The following is a 16,629-nucleotide window of genomic DNA, read 5'->3' on the forward strand; positions in this document are numbered from 1 at the left end:
TTTCCATTTAATAGAAGATTATTATTTGTGTACTCACCTTTAATATTAATCCACAAACTGAGAGCAATGATGGTGAAAACAAGAGATAAAATATTGCAGACAATTAGGCTCTTGTAATCTGGAAAGAAATTAATAATTACATTAAAATTACTTGAATGGACTTTAAATTATTAAAACTTATAACAGTCAACAGTGAACCAGGGCATGGTGAGGTACCTTCAGATGAAGGCCAAAGTAATTCAGGGGTAAACCAACTAGCTCAGAATTGTACCAGATATAACAGCATGGAAGGAGAGTCATTAGGAAGTGTAGACTACAGGGAGAGGTGGCAATGTGATTCATAGTTGGAATTTCTGCAAACCATTCATATTTTATGCAGCGCATAACAAATGATATTCCTTGCCTGAAGGATATCAGATCAGGAATTATTGGGTACTGCAAATATCCTGGAATACCTCCCACACCAAGATTCAGTCTGATGAACATTGACTGCAGTCCCCTGTAGCAAGAACATCTTTTATTGGAGCAAAACAGGTAGTACTCAGAGAAGATAGAATAGTACAGCACAGTACTGGCCCTATGGCCCTCAATGTTGTGCTGACCTTCAAACCTAATAGGTTTAAGATCAACCTAATCCTTCCCTCCCACATAGCCCTCCATTTTTCTCTCATCCACCTGCCTATCTACGAAGCTCTAAAATTTCCCTAACATGTCTGCCTCTACCACCACCCCTGGTAGGGTGATCTACACCTTAGAATCAGTCTGTTCAAACAAAAAACACCTACCTCTGACATCCCCCTTATACCTTGCTCCAATTACCTTAAAAGTATGCCCCCTCATATTAACCATTTCCATCCTTGTAAAAAGTCTCTGATTGTCCACTAAAGCTAAGCTTATCATCTTAGACACATCTAGCAAGTTACATCTCATTCTTCTTCACTCCAAGGAGAAAATCCCTAGCTCGTTCAATGTTTTCTCACAAGACATGCTCTTTAGCAAGAGCATAAAAACTAGGAGCAGAATTAGGCCATTAGACCCATCATGGCTCATTTATTATCCCTCTCAACCCCATTCTCCTGCCTTTTCCCCATAACTTTTGATGCCCCCATTAACAAAGAACCTATCAGCCTTTGCCTTAAATATACCCAATGACTTGGCCTGCACAGCCATCTGTGGCAATGAATTCCACAAATTCACTACCATCTGGCGAAATAATTTTTTTCCTCATCTCTGTTCTAAATGGACATCCTACAAGTCTGAGGCTGTGCCCTTTAATCCTAGACTCCCCCACAAAAACAACATTCTCTCTGCATCCACTCTACCCAAACCTTTCACAGGATTTTATAGATTTCAATGAGTCCCCCACCCATTCTTCAAAATTCCAGTGAGTACCAGTCCAGAGGCATCAAATACCCCTCATATGTTAACCCTTTCATTTCTGGGATTATTCTCCTGAACCTCCTCTGGACCCTCTCCAATGCCAGCTATTTTTTTTTAGTCCTCTCGAAATGATTGTTAACATTTGTATTTCCCTTCCTCACCACTGACTCAAACTGCAAGTTAACCTTCAGGGAATTCTGCACAATGTCCTTTGCCCCTCTGATTTTTGAAAATCATCCACACCTTTACTCATTCTGCCAAAATGCATAACCGTAACGTGCACTTCCCAACATTATATTCAATCTGCCACTTGTTTCCCCATTCCTCCAATAAGTTCTTCTGCAGACACTCTGCTTCCTCAACACTACCTGCTCTTCCACTTTTTTTGGTATTGTCCACAAACCAGGCCACAAAGCTATCAATGTCTTCATCAAAATCATTGACTTACAACTTGAAAAGAAGCAGTCTCAACACTGAGTGCCACAGCACACCACTAGTCACCAGCAACCAACCAGAAAAGGAGCAGTTTATTTCCACTCTTTGCCTCCTGCCAGTCAGCCAATCTTCTATCCATGCTAGTATCTCTCCTGTAATACCATGGGCTTTTACCTTGTTAAACAGCCTCATGTGAGGTACCTTGTCAAAGGCCTTCTGAAAATCCAAATAAACAACAGCCACTGACTGTCCTTTGTCTGTCCTGCCAGTTATTTCCTCAAAGAATTCAAAACATTTGTTAGCCAAGATTTTTCCTTAGTAAAACGTGCTAACTTTGAAATATTTTATCATCTGCCTCCAAGTACACCAAAACCTCATTCTTAATAATAGACTCCAACATCTTTCCAATAACTTAAGTCAGGCTAACTGGCCTAGTTTCCTTTCTTCTGCACACCTCCATTCTTGAAGAGTGGAATGACATTTGTAATATCCCCATCCTCCGGAACCATTCCAGAATCTAGTGATACTTGAAAGATCATTACTAATGCCTCTATAATCTCCTTACCTACCTCCTTCAGTACCCTGGCATGTAGTTCATCTGGCCCAGGTGACTTAACTACCTTCAGACTTTTCAGCTTCCCAAGCACCTTCACCTTAGTAGTATCAATGACACTCACTTCTGTCCCCTGACACACTCACATTTCCGGTATTCTGCTAGTATCTTCTATAGTGAAGATTGATGCAAAATACTGAAGTTCTTCCACTATTTCTTTGTCCCCCATTACTAACTATCCAGCGCTATTTTTCAGTGGTTCAATATCCCGTTTCATCTCCTTTTTCCTCTTTATGTAGATTTAAAAAAAACTTTATATTCCCTTTTATACCTTTGACCCGCTCATCTCCATATTTCACCTTTTCTACTTATATCTCTTTTAGTTACTGTCAGTTTTTAAAAGCTTTTCAATCTTCTACCATCCCACTAATTTTTGCTATATTATAAACCCTCTCTTTTTGCTTTTATGATGTCTTTCACTTCCCTTGTCAGCCATGATTACCACATCCTCCCTTTAGAATACTTAATTCATCTTTGGAATGCATCTTTTTTCTGCGCCTTCCGAATTTCCCCCCAAAACACAAGCCGTTGCTGATCTGCCATTATCCATACTTGTGTTCTCTTCCAATTAACTTTGGCCAACTCCTCTTCCATGCCTCTGTGATTACCTTTACTCCAATATTACACTTCGCGTGTACAAGTTATTTTTCTTGGCCCTTTTTCATGAATCCCTCTCACTGATTGGTCGCTCCCCAACTCAGAGAAAATGCCACGAAACTCTGCCTTTTAAATCTTGTTCACGGTCCTGATTAAAAGGTAGCTCTTTTCACTCCCCTCCTTACGTTGATTGCCCAACCCAACCATCAACAAAGGAGTAGCCCCCTCAGAAAGCATTGGTGTTGGTGAACTTTCCTGATTGTGTATAATGTGTTCTGGGACCATGAGAGGTTGTGCGAGATATGCAGGAGTTTGAAACTGCATGCAGTTCACATTGCTGAGCCACTGATGTAAAGAGTGTTGTGAGTGGTGTGAACTTTCCTCATGTCGATCACCTTCTCCTTTATTTTGTTGACATTGAGGAAGAAGTCGTTTGCCTCGCACTGACCTCGAGCTTTCCCACTTCCTCTCTGTAGGCCATCTCATCGTTGTTGATCAGCCCCATCTCATTGTTGTTGATGCAGTCACGTGTGATTTAGTGGTAATTTTATAATCAATGTGCCAGTTCTGTGTCACAGGATTTGGAAATCTGGTCACAATCATGCAAGAATGCAGGACCCAAGGGACCTGGTGGTTGGCTAGTAAACACCTCAGTATGACGGCATGCAACACGATTTTATTAAAAGTTTGAAATCTGTCATCATTGATACCATCGATTGGAAGATTTCTCCAATTTATGAATAAACTGGTCACATAACACATACCTTGCTTTGGTTTCTTCCACCGCAGAGCCAAAAATGCACCAAGATAAAATAAAGACAGCACCAGTGCTATCAACGATGCACCAATAATCATCATCTCTTTCCAGGAAATTTCTGCAATTAAAACATTCACACAATGAAATAGATATAGCAGGACATGACAGAAAATGAATATACATGTTCCAATATTTGCAGTAAGGCAAGTTTCTTGAAGTCCTTCAGGAATGGAAATCTGCTGCCCTCCTTTAATATAGTTTCAAATTCTCATTGGTTAATCCAACAAGCAGGTAGAAACGACCACCAAGTTGTCATGGGAGATAAAAACACTTGGTCTATACAGTGATGCCTACAAAAATTGAAAATTTCAGTCAGCTGAGAAGGTACTAGCAACTTGATCTGAGAGAGAGATGGGTTGGGGGTGGGGAGAATGGGGAAAAGTAACAATGTAGCTAACATAATGCTGAGCATCACTCGGATCAACAGTGGACTAGATTTGAGAAACATCAACATCGAAAACCAAAAAGCTGCAATCGGTGGGCTTCACCTACTCCATGTGACGGAATAATAAAGCCGTCAACAATAACCAGTAAAATAACTTCTCTTGCCTCCCTCCTCACTCTGAGTGGCAATTTTGAAATGACAAGTCACAAGATGTGGAAATATGGATGGAAAAGGATTGTCCCAGGTCAAGACTACTCATCTGGACTGAGAGAGTACAGGCAAGATAGCCAATATAAAGTGAGGGAGGGGTGGGCAAGAGCGGGCAAGAGCTGGCAAGCGATATGGTTTGGGTTAAGGAGGGATCGGCAGATGGAATCAGGGTGGAAATAGTGAGAGAAGCTAGGAGGTAACTATGCCTTCCCTAACATTTTGGGAGATTTTAACCAGGCCAGATTGATAAAGTTTAAATAATTATTAAAAATTACTTGTAGAACCAGAGGAACCAACATAGAGGACCACTGTTACACTTGTGCTTACTGTGCTATCCCACACCTACGCTTTGGAAAGTCAGATCACCTGTCTGTATTTCTACTCCCCGAGTATAGGCAGAGACTGAAGGCTGCAGCACCAGTAGTGAAGACATGCACAAGGGAGGAGCAGGAGCATTTACAGCACTGCTTTGAATCAGTGGACTGGACTGTATTCGGGAATTCATCTTCGAAGGAAAAGTACAGAAGAAATGTGGCAAATGTTCGGGGATATTTGTGTGGAGTTCTGCATAGGTACGTTCCAATGAGACAGGGAAGTTATGGTAGGGTACAGGAACCGTGGTGTACAAAGGCTGTAATAAATCTAGTTAAGAAGAAAAGCTTACATAAGGTTGTGAGAGCTACGTAATGTTAGAGATCTAGAAGATTATAAGGCTAACAGGAAAGAGCTTAAGAAGAAAATTAGGAGAGGAGAAGGGGCCATGAGAACACCTTGGTGGGCAGAATTAAGGAAAGCCCAAGGCATTCTACAAGTATGAGAAGAGTAAGAGGATAATAGGAGACAGAATAGGACCTATCAAGTGCAACAGTAGAAAAATGTATATGGCACCGGAGGAAATAGCAGAGGTACTTAATGAGTACTTTGCTTCAGTGTTTACTATGGAAAAGAATCTTGGTGATAGTAGCGATGATTTGCAGCAGACTGAAAAGCTTGATAATGTAGATATTAAGAAAGAGGATGTGCTGGAACTTTTGGAAAGCATCAAGGCGGATAATATTTCGCCAGGACCAGATGAGATGTTGCCCAGGCTACTGTGGGAGGGAAGAGACTGCTGAACCTCTGGCGATGATCTTTGCATCATCAATGGGAACGGGAGAGGTTCCGGAGGATTGGAAGGTTTCAGATGTTGTTCCTTTATTCAAGAAAGGGAGTACAGATAGCCCAGGAAATTACAGACCAGTGAGTCTTACCTCAGTGGTTGGTAAGTCGATGGAGAAGATCCTGAGAGGCAGGATTTATGAACATTTGGAGAGGTAAAATATGATTAGGAATAGTCAGCATGGCTTTGTCAAGCGCAGGTCGTGCCTTACCAGCCTGATTGAATTTTTTGAGGATGTAGCTAAACACTTTGATGAAGGAAGAGCAGTAGATGTAGTGTATATGGATTTCAGCAAGGCATTTGATAAGGTACCCATGCAAGGCTTATTGAGAAAGTAAGGCGGCATGGAATCCAAAGGGACATTACTTTGTGGATTCAGAACTGGCTTGCCCACAGAAGACAAAGAGTGGTTGTAGACGGGTCATATTCTGCATGGAGGTCAGTCACAAGTGGAGTGCCTCAGGGATCTGTTCTGGGACCCATACTCATTGCGATTTTTATAAATGACCTGGATGAGGAAGTGGAGGAATGAGTTAGTAAGTTTGCTGATAAAACAAAGGTTGGCCGTGTTGTGGATAGTGTGGAGGACTATGAGGTTACAGCGGGACATTGATAGGATGCAAAACTGGGCTGAGACGTGGCAGATGGAGTTCAACCCAGATAAGTGTGAAGTGGTTTATTTTGGTAGGTCAAATATGATGGCATAATATAGTATTAATGGTAAGACTCCTGGCAGTGTGGAGGATCAGAGGGATCTTGGGGTACGAGTCCATAGACGCTCAAAGCAGCTGCGCAGGTTGACTCTGTGGTTAAGAAGGCATACGGTGTATTGGCCTTCATCGATCGTGGAATTGAATTTAGGAGCTGAGAGGTAATGTTGCAGCTATATAGGACCTGGTCGGACCCCACTTGGAGTACTGCGCTCAGTTCTAGTCGTCTCACGACAGGAAGGATGTGGAAGCCATAGAAAGGGTGCAGAGGAGATTTACAAGGATGTTGCTTGGATTGGGGAGCATGTCTTACGAGAATAGGTTGAGTGAACTCGGCCTTTTTTCCATTGAGCAACAGAGGATGAGAGGTGACCTTATAGAGGTGTATAAGATGATGAGAGGCATTGATCATGTGGATATTCAGAGGCTTTTTCCCAGGGTTGAAATGGTTGCCACAAGAGGACACAGGTTTAAGGTGCTGGGGAGTAGGTACAGAGGAGATATCAGGGATAAGTTTTTTACTCAGAGTGTGGTGAGTGCATGGAATGGGCTGCCAACAACGGTCGTGGAGGCAGATACGATAGGGTCTTTTAAGAGACTTTTGGATAGGTACATGGAGCTTAGAAAAATAGAGGGCTATAGGTAAGCCTAGTAATTTCTAAGGTAGGGACATGTTCGGCACAACTTTGTGGGCCGAAGGGCCTGTATTGTGCTGTAGGTTTTCAATGTTTCTGAGTCTGAATGAGCATGCCACAACTGTCACTGACTTCATTAAAACCTGTGTGGATGAGTGTGTGCCTACGAGAACATAGTGTATGTACCAAAGTGAAAACCCAGGAATGAACCAGGAGGTTTGTAGTCTGCTGAGTGCTGGATTGGAGTCATTCAAGTCCGGCAATCCAGAACTATACAAGAAAACCAGATACAACTTGCGGAGGGCTATCTCAAGAGCAAAAGAACAATTTTGAATGAAGTTGGAGGTTTAATTGGATGCATGTCAACTCCAACAGTGTTTGCAGGCCATTACTTCTGACAAAGTGAAACCTGACATCATGAATGGCAGTGAGGTCAACACCTTTTATGCACACTTTTGAAAGGGAGAATAAAACTACAGCTAAGAGAATCCTGGCAGGATCTGGTGATCCTGTGATCTCTGTCTCAGAGGCTAACCCATCGCAAGGTGTCAGGCCCCGGTGAAGTACCTGGTAGGGTTCTAAAAACCTGCGCCATCCAATTGGCAGTTGTGTTTAAAGACAGTTTCAATATCTCATTGCTACAGTCAGAAGTTCACACCTTTATCAAAAGGGCAACAATCACACCAACGCCCAAGAAGAGCAGGGTGAGCTGCCTTAACGACTATCATCCAGTAGCACTCACATCTGCGGTGATGAAATGATTTGAAAGGTTGGTTCTGGCTAGAGTTAACTCCTGTCTCTGCAAGGACCTGGACTCACTGCAATGTACCTATCGCCACAATAGGTGGATGTGATCTCATTGGCTCTTCACACAGCCTTGATTACATGGACACTACACATACCCATGTCAGGATGCTGTTTATCGACTACAGCCCAGTGCTTATTTAACACCATCATTCCTACTGTTCTGATTCAAAACACAAGTCTCTGTACCTCCCTCTGCAAATGCATCTTCAATTTTTTAAACTGGAAGACCATGATCTGTGTCCATCAGGAATAACATCTCCACCTCGCTGACAATCAACACTGTTGCACCTCAGGGATGTGTGCTTAGCCCAGTGCTCTATTCTCTCTACACCCATGGTTGTGTGGCTAGGCACAGCTCATATGCTGATGACACAACTATTGTTGGCAGAATTTCGCTTGGTGATAAGAGGGCGTGCAGGACAGAGATATATATCAGCTGGTTGAGTGATGTTGCAGCAACAATCTTGCACTCAACATCAGTAAAACCAAATATCTGATTGTGCACTTCAGAAAGGGTAAGGCAAGCTTAACACACAACAGTCCTCATAGAGGGGTCAGAAATGGAAAGAGTGAGGAATTTCAAGTTTCTGGGTGTTGACATCTCTGAGGATGTATCCTCGGCCTAACATATCGATTCAGCTGCAAAGAAGGCAAGACAGTGGCTATTTTTGATTAGGAGGTTGAGGAGAATTGGTATGTCACCAAAAACACTGTCAAATTTCTACAAAAATACTGCAAAGGGCATTCCAACATCAAAATAAGCTGCAGAGAATTGTAAACTTAGTCAACTCCATCATGGGCACTAGCCTCATAGTATCCAGAACATCTTTAAAACAGCGATGCCTCAAAAAAGCGTCATCCATTATTAAGGATTTCCATCACCCAGCACTTGCTTGTTCTCATTCCTACCATCAGGTACAGAAGTCTAAAGGCACACACTCAACGATTCAGGAACAGCTTCTTCCCCTCTGCCATCTGATTTCTGACTGGACATTGAATCCATGAACACTACCTCTCTACTTGTTTTTTTTATTTTTGCACTAATTATTTAATTTAACTATTTACTATAATTCATTTTTTCTATTACTATGTATTGCATTGTAATGCTTCTGCAAAGACAACAAATTTCACGACATATGTCGGTGATACTAAACTTGATTCTGAGTACCGTAGATTCCGGATTTTAAGCCGCTACTTTTTTCCCACATTTTGAACAGCTTTGAACTTTGCAGCCTTTAATACGGAGCGGCTAATGCATTATTTTTTTTCATGCCGCCTCGTAAACATTTTGCCTCGTAACAGTAGACCAATAAAATTGATGAGTAGTTCACAGAGGTCCAATGAAATTGTACGATAAATCAAGCGCACTTTCACAATTAAATTATTGTAAATCAGTCATTTGTACTCACCCTCATCAACATGGAAAACACTCGAAGAAAAGCATTGTGCTGCCTTTATGGCAGTTACTTAGTTTATAATATTTTCGCTTAGTAATTCATTTTCTAGTTAAAGTTAGAAGAGTTTTAACTATATTTGTTTTCTGTACTACATCGCGGGATGCTATGACGTCACACCCGGTTTCGCCGCGTCTTGTGGGATACCAGTTTGCGATAAACGGAAAGGAGGGGGGGAGCGGCGGAGCCAAAACGCTGCTTTTAAGTTAAAGGCGATCAATAACTTTTCCTGGTAGGCTGCAGTATATATATTTTTTACCAGTCGTTAGGAGATATTGGAATGTTGTTCAGTAAAGAAGTATACACAACGTATATTTAAAAGTAGCCGCGTTACAGGCACGGTTCGAAAAAAAGCATTTGCAATATGTATTTGTTTTTGTTACCATATGGATTTAATTAAAAGTTAAAAAATCCTCACGTGTAATATCTTTCTGTGTAAATATCTCATATTACAACGTGGGACACCTGCGGCCGAAAATCCGGTGCGGCATTTACAAGTAAAAAATTGATTTTATTTCTAAAATTAGAGCCAGCGGCTTTTAATCAGGTGCGCTCTGTAGTCCGGAATCTACGGTAGGTAGTTCAGCAGAAAGAACCTGGGCGAGAGGGGACTGGGAGAGGTGGTGTTGAGCATGTCAGAGGACAATAGATCGGGGAGAGGAAGGGACAAATGGAAGTTACCACAAATAGAACACAGTAACATACCCTTTGGCCAACAATGCTGTGCCAAACAGATTAAATTTGTTCTCAAATGGCCAACTAAGCTAATCCCTTCTGCGTACACAATGTCCATGTCCTTCCATTTCCCTCACATTCATGTGCCTATCTACCGTAGATTCCGGATTTTAAGCCGCTACTTTTTTCCCACATTTTGAACAGCTTTGAACACTGCGGCCTTTACTACGGTGCGGCTAATGCATGGTTTTTTTTCATGCCGCCAAAAACATTTTGCCTAGTAACAGTAGACCAATAAAATTGATGAGTAGTTCACAGAGGTCCAATGAAATTGTACGATAAATCAAGCGCACTTTCACAATTAAATTATTGTAAATCAGTCATTTGTACTCACCCTCATCAACATGGAAAACACTCGAAGAAAAGCATTGTGCTGCCTTTATGGCAGTTATTTAGTTTATAATATTTTCGCTTAGTAATTCATTTGTTAGTATGTTTTCTGTACTACAGCCCGGAATGCTAGACGTCACATCCGGTTTCGCCGCGTCTTGTGGGAAATACCGGTTTGCGATAAACGGGAAGGTGGGGGGAGCGCATTACGCGAGCGAAAACGCTGCTTTTAAGTTAAAGGCGATCAATAACTTTTCCTGGTGGGCTGCAGTATATATATTTTTACCAGTCGCTAGGAGATATTGGAATGTTGTTCGTGCACTGTTCAGTAAAAAAGTATACGCAACGTAATTTGTGTGTTACCGATACGTATGTATATTTAAAAGTAGCCATATTACAGGCACGGTTCGAAAAAAAGCATTTGCAATATGTATTTGTTTATGTTACCATATGGATTTAATTAAAAGTTAAAAAATCCTCACGTGTAATATCTTTCTGTGTATTACAACGTGGGACACCTGCGGCCTAAAATCCGGTGCAGCCTGTACAAGTACAAAATTGATTTTCTTTCTAAAATTACAGCCAGCGGCCTTTTAATCCGGTGCGCTCTGTAGTGCGAAATCTACGGTAAACATCTCTTTGAGAAAGACCTTAATGTATCCGTCTCTACCATCTCTCCAGGCACCCACCACTCTGTGTAGAAAACTTGCCCCTCACATCTCCTTTGAACTTACACCCTCTCACCTTAAATGCATGCCCTCTAGTATTAGACATTTCCACCCTGGGAGAAAAAATACTGTTTGTCCACTACTCTATCTATGCTTCTCATGATCTTATAGATCTCTATCAGATCTCCCCTCTCACCAAAGAAAACAACCCAAATTTGTCTAACCTCTTATTATAACACATGCTTTTTAATCCTAGCCAGGGTAAACCCAAGCAAAGCTGCAGAGCTGGACAGCATATGTAGTCGGGTGTTGAAAGACTGTGCGGATCAGCTAACAGAGGTCTTAACAGACATCTTTAACACTCCACTGTCCCTGCAGGCTTCAAGGCAGCCACCATCATTCCAATGTGCAAGGGACTGTCGCCCAGTGACACTGATTTCAGCAATCATGAAGTACTTAAGCAGCTGGTAATGGATCATAGAAAATGCCATCTTCCATCAACATTGGACCCTTTCCAGAACGCCTACCGCTCAAACCAGTATGATGCCATGGTTTCGCCCCTCCATTCCGTCCTGTCCCAACTAGAAAAAGATGCCTCACACTGACTCATCTGCCAAGTTGTTCATCTACTTCAGCTTGGTGCTTAACATGATCATCCCTCAGAGGCTGGTGGGTAAATTGTCTTCATTGGGACTCATCAACCCTCTCTGAAACTGGATCATGGACTTGTAAACAGAAAGACACCGGTCAGTCCGAGTTGAAGCAATATCTCAAGCTCCATCAGACTGAGCATTGGTGCTTCCCAGGGCTGTGTGCTCAGCCCACTGCTCTTCATGCTGCTGACTCACGAATGCACTGCCAGATTCAGCTCAAACTGCATCAAGTTCACTGATGACACTACAGTGGTCGGCCTCATCAGCAACAATGATGAGTCAGCATACAGGGAGGAGGTAGAGAGGCTTGTCAAAGTGTGAGAACAAAAACCTGATTCTCAACGTGGACAAGACAAAAGAGGTGATTGTGAATGTCAGGAAGGCAGAGGTTGACCACTCTCCATTTCACATTATTGGGCCTGCTGTGGAGAGAGTGAAGAACATGAAGTTCCTTGGTCAACATACAATAGACGATCTAAACTAGATCCACATCACTTCCTCACTGGCCAAGACGGCACAGCAGTGTCTACACTTTGAGGAGGCTGAAGTGTGCAGGGCACCCTATCCCATTCTAATGACTTTCTACATCAGCACCATTGTCTGGCTGCATCATTGCGTGGTACAGAAGCTACAGAGGCTACAAGGCATCAGACCACAAGACCATACCCTATCTCCCCCCCCCCCCATTAGTGGCATTTACCAGAAGTGTTGTATACAAAGGGCCTGAAGCATTGTTGAGGATCCCTACCACCCATCCCACAATCTCTTTGACCCACTACTGTCAGGACGGAGGTGCAGAAGCATCAGGTCTAGGACTGCCTGACTAGGTAACAGCTTCTTCCCTCAGGCCGTGGAGCTAATAAATATCCTGCCTCCACCAAGGTCTTGTTACTAGCATCAGCGTGCTGTTTACTGTATATTGTACTGTTTAACTGTGCTGTAATACATTTTGAATTATATTTTAATTTACTTATGGTAATATTTTGGTTTGTGTTGTGAGAGTTATATTTTCGTGGGCACACTGAGGAATATTGTTTTGATTGGTTGTGTATGTACAATAAGATGATGATAAACTTGAACTTGAATCCAGGTAACATCCTGGTAAACCTCTTCTGTATCTTCTCCAAAGTTTCGACATCTTTCCTATAATGGGACGACCAAGACCAAATACAATGCTCCAGATGCAGCCTGTGTAGAGTTCTATAAAGCTGCAACATAAACTTCCTGTCTTTTAATTCAACGCCTCGTTGACTCAGCCTGCCTTTTAACTCAACTTGTATAGCCACTTTCAGGGAGCTATGAACTTGGACCCCGAGATCCCTCTACTCATCAGCACCAGAGAAAACTATAAAGTTATAGAAGTATGTATTTAAAGAAACCAAAGCTCCAGAGAGGAAAAAAAAATGCTACTTTCATGGAGCTATGAACTTCCACCCCAAGATCCCTCTGCACATCAATGCTCCCGAGCATCTTGCCATTTAGTAAACTTTCCTCTTGCCTTTTGATCTTCCAAAATGCAACTGCTCACTTGTCTGAGGATACTCCATCTGCCATCTTTCCACCCAAATTCCAACTGATCTGTATCTTGTTACTGTCTGAGACAAAACTTCATCACTATCCATAACTCCAACAATTTTAGTGTCATACTACAAATGTACTAAATCAGCCCACTTAATCATTTATATATCATTGCAAAGAGAGGTCCCAGCACTGAACACTGTGGAACACTACTACTCACTGATCTCCAGTTAGAATAGCATCTCTTCACCTTTACCCTCCATTTTTCTAAGTTCAAGCCAGTTTTGAATCCAATTCACCAAGTCACCATGGAGCAAAGACAGGATAGATGTCCATGAATGGGTAAATAAGATTAAAAGCTAACAGAGCACCTCCAATTCAACCATCATCAATATGCAACAGATTCCAAATCACACGGGTGAACAATATTGTCTTGTATGGAATACAAAGATGGGAATAGGAACAACAGATCATTTTATATGCTCAGATGCCGAACACATTAAATCCAGTTGCCCAGAAAATGAGTTGTGTATTTACGTGTTTTTAACATTTTTTCAGTGTGAATTTAAGTAATTCTGAAAAGATAAGCAGTTTCGTAAATTTGGTCTGGTTCTTCTCAATCTTTCATGTCAGTGGAATGGCATCACCCACATTAACAGCTCAGGATTCACTTCAGGTACTGTCAGTTTAAATCAGGACACATTTTTATAATGTAGGAAGCCTGGCAGACATCACCACATGGCCTAGTTTCCACAACAGCTCCCAGAACAGCAGCTGTGCTTCTTAAAGTGTTACTCCCTCACTTGGCACTTGCTTCTGCAATTTGCTGCAGTGTCCTCTAGTGGCAGACAGCCCAGTTATTTGGTGACCATATGACATAGGAGCAGAAATGAGGCCACTGACCCACCAAGTTTGCTCCCCCATTCAATCATGGCTGGTACCTCACAATTCCATTCACCTGCCTTTCCCTGTATCCGTTGACACCCTTACCAATCAACCTCCTCTTTAAATGTACCCAATGACTTGGCCTCCACAGCCTTATGTGGCAATGAATTCCACAGATTCATCACCCTCTTGCATCTCCATCCTTTTACTTTGAGGCAGTCTCCCCAAATCCAACACTCTCCCACTACTGGAAGTATCCTCTCCACGTCCACTGTATCCAGGTCTTTCAAGATTCTGTTGGTTACATTAAGGTGCCCCTCTCATTCTTCATGTACCACTCCAGTTTCCCCCTGCTGAAGTGGTATCATCAGCAAACTTAAATATAGCATTGGAGCTGTGCTTAGCTACACAGTTGGTATAAAGTGAGTAGAGCAGGGGGCTAAACACACAGCCAGAGTGCTGTCGCAAGAAAGCAGCATCCATCATTAAGGACCCCCATCACCCAGGACACTAAGCCTGATTCTGATACCGAATCAAAATTTTCCACCGGTCTTGACCTATTCGCCTGCACGCAAGGGTTCTATACGAAGCAGCTGCGGCGACAGTGGACCTATTTGTATAAAGATTTTAAAATGCAGTTAATTCCAGGAGGGAATCAGAAATTGGGGAAACAACTAATATAACTCCCTTGTTCCAAAACTGAGAAATACAGAAGACAGGGAAGTACAGGCCAGATAAAATTTATTTCTGGCAAGATGCCAGAGTTAAAATTCACAGAGGAGAACAGAATCAGGTTTATTATCACCAGCATGTGACGTGAAATTTGTTAACTTTGCAGCAGCAGCTCAATGCAATACATAATATAGAAGAAAAACAAAATAAAATAATAATAAATAAGTAAATCAATTACAGTATACGTATACTGAATAGATTAAAAATCGTGCAAAAAAAAAGAAATGCTATACATTTTAAAAAGTGAGGTAAAGTCCAAGGGTTCAATGACCATTTAGGAATTGGATGACAGAGGAGAAGAAGTTGTTCCTGAATCGCTGAGTGTGTGCCTTCAGCTTCTGTACCTCCTACCTGCTGGTAACAGTGAGAAAAGGGCATGCCCTGGGTGCTGGAGGTCTTTAAGAATGGACGCTGCCTTTCTGTGACACCACTCCTTGAAGATGTTCTGGGTACTTTGCAGGCTAGTACCCAAGATGGAGCTGACTAAATTTACAGTCCTCTTTAGCTTCTTTCAGTCCTCCATACCAGACAGTGATGCAGATTGTCAGAATGTTCTCCATGGTACAACTATAGAAATTTTTGAGTGTATTTGTTGACATACCAAATCTCTTTAAACTCCTAATGAAGTATAGGCTGGCTCTGCGGCACAAGAGGGAAGGAAAAGGAGTGGGAGAGCTATAGTGATAGGGGATTTGATTGTAACGGGAATAGACAGGTGTTTCTGCGGCTGCAAACGAGACTCCAAGATGGTATGTTTCCTCCCTGGTGTGAGGGTCAAGGATGTCTGAGCGGCTGCAGGACATTCTGGAGTGGGAGGGTGAACAGTCAGTGGTTGTGGTGCACATAGGTACCAATGATATAGGTAAAAAAACAGGATGAGGTCCTACAAGGTGAATTTAAGGAGTTAGAAGATAAACTAAAAAGTAGGACCACAAAGGTAATAATCTCTGGATTACTACCAGTGCCACGTGCTAGTCAGAGCAGAAATAGGAGGATATTTCAGATGAATACGTGGCTTGAAAAATGGTGCAAGGGGGAGGGATTCAAATTTCTGGAGCATTGGAACCAGTTCTGGGGGAGGTGGGACCGGTATAAACAGGACGGTCTGCACCTGGGCTGGACTGGAACCAATGTCCTACGGGGAGCGTTTGCTACTGCTGTTCAGGAGGATTTAAACTAATGTGGCAGGGGGATGGGAACAAGTGCAGGGAGACAGAAGGGTGTAAAATGAGGGTAGAAGCAAAAAGTAGTAAGGTGAAAAGTAAAAGTGGCAGGCAGGCAAATCCAAGGCAAAACACAAAAAGAGCCACTTTTCAACATAATTGTCTAAGTGCTAAGAGTGTTGTAAAAACAAGCCTGAAGGCTTTGTGTGTCAATGCGAGGAGCATTCGTAACAAGGTGGATGAATTGAATGTGCAGATAGTTATTAATGAATATGATATAGTTGAGATCACAGAGACATGGCTCCAGGGTGACCAAGGATGGGAGCTCAACATCCAGGGATATTCAATATTCAGGAGGGATAGACAGAAAAGAAAAGGAGGTGGGGTAGCATTGCTGGTTAGAAAGGAGATTAACACAATAGAAAGGAAGGACATTAGCCTGGAGGATGTGGAATCGATATGGGTAGAGCTGCATAACATTAAGGGGCAGAAAACGTTGGTGGGAGTTGTGTACAGGCCACCTAACAGTAGTAGTGAGGTTGGGGATGGCATTAAACAGGAAATTAGAAATGTGTGCAATAAAGGAACAGTAGTTATAATGGGTGACTTCAATCTACATATAGATTGGGTGAACCAAATTGGTAAGGGTGCTGAGGAAGAGGATTTCTTGGAATGTATGCGGGATGGTTTTCTGAACCAACATGTCGAGGAACCAACTAGAGAGTAGGCCATTCTAGATTGGG

The sequence above is a fragment of the Hemitrygon akajei genome, chromosome 2 (assembly GCF_048418815.1).
Source record: "Hemitrygon akajei chromosome 2, sHemAka1.3, whole genome shotgun sequence".
Taxonomy (NCBI): domain Eukaryota; kingdom Metazoa; phylum Chordata; class Chondrichthyes; order Myliobatiformes; family Dasyatidae; genus Hemitrygon; species Hemitrygon akajei.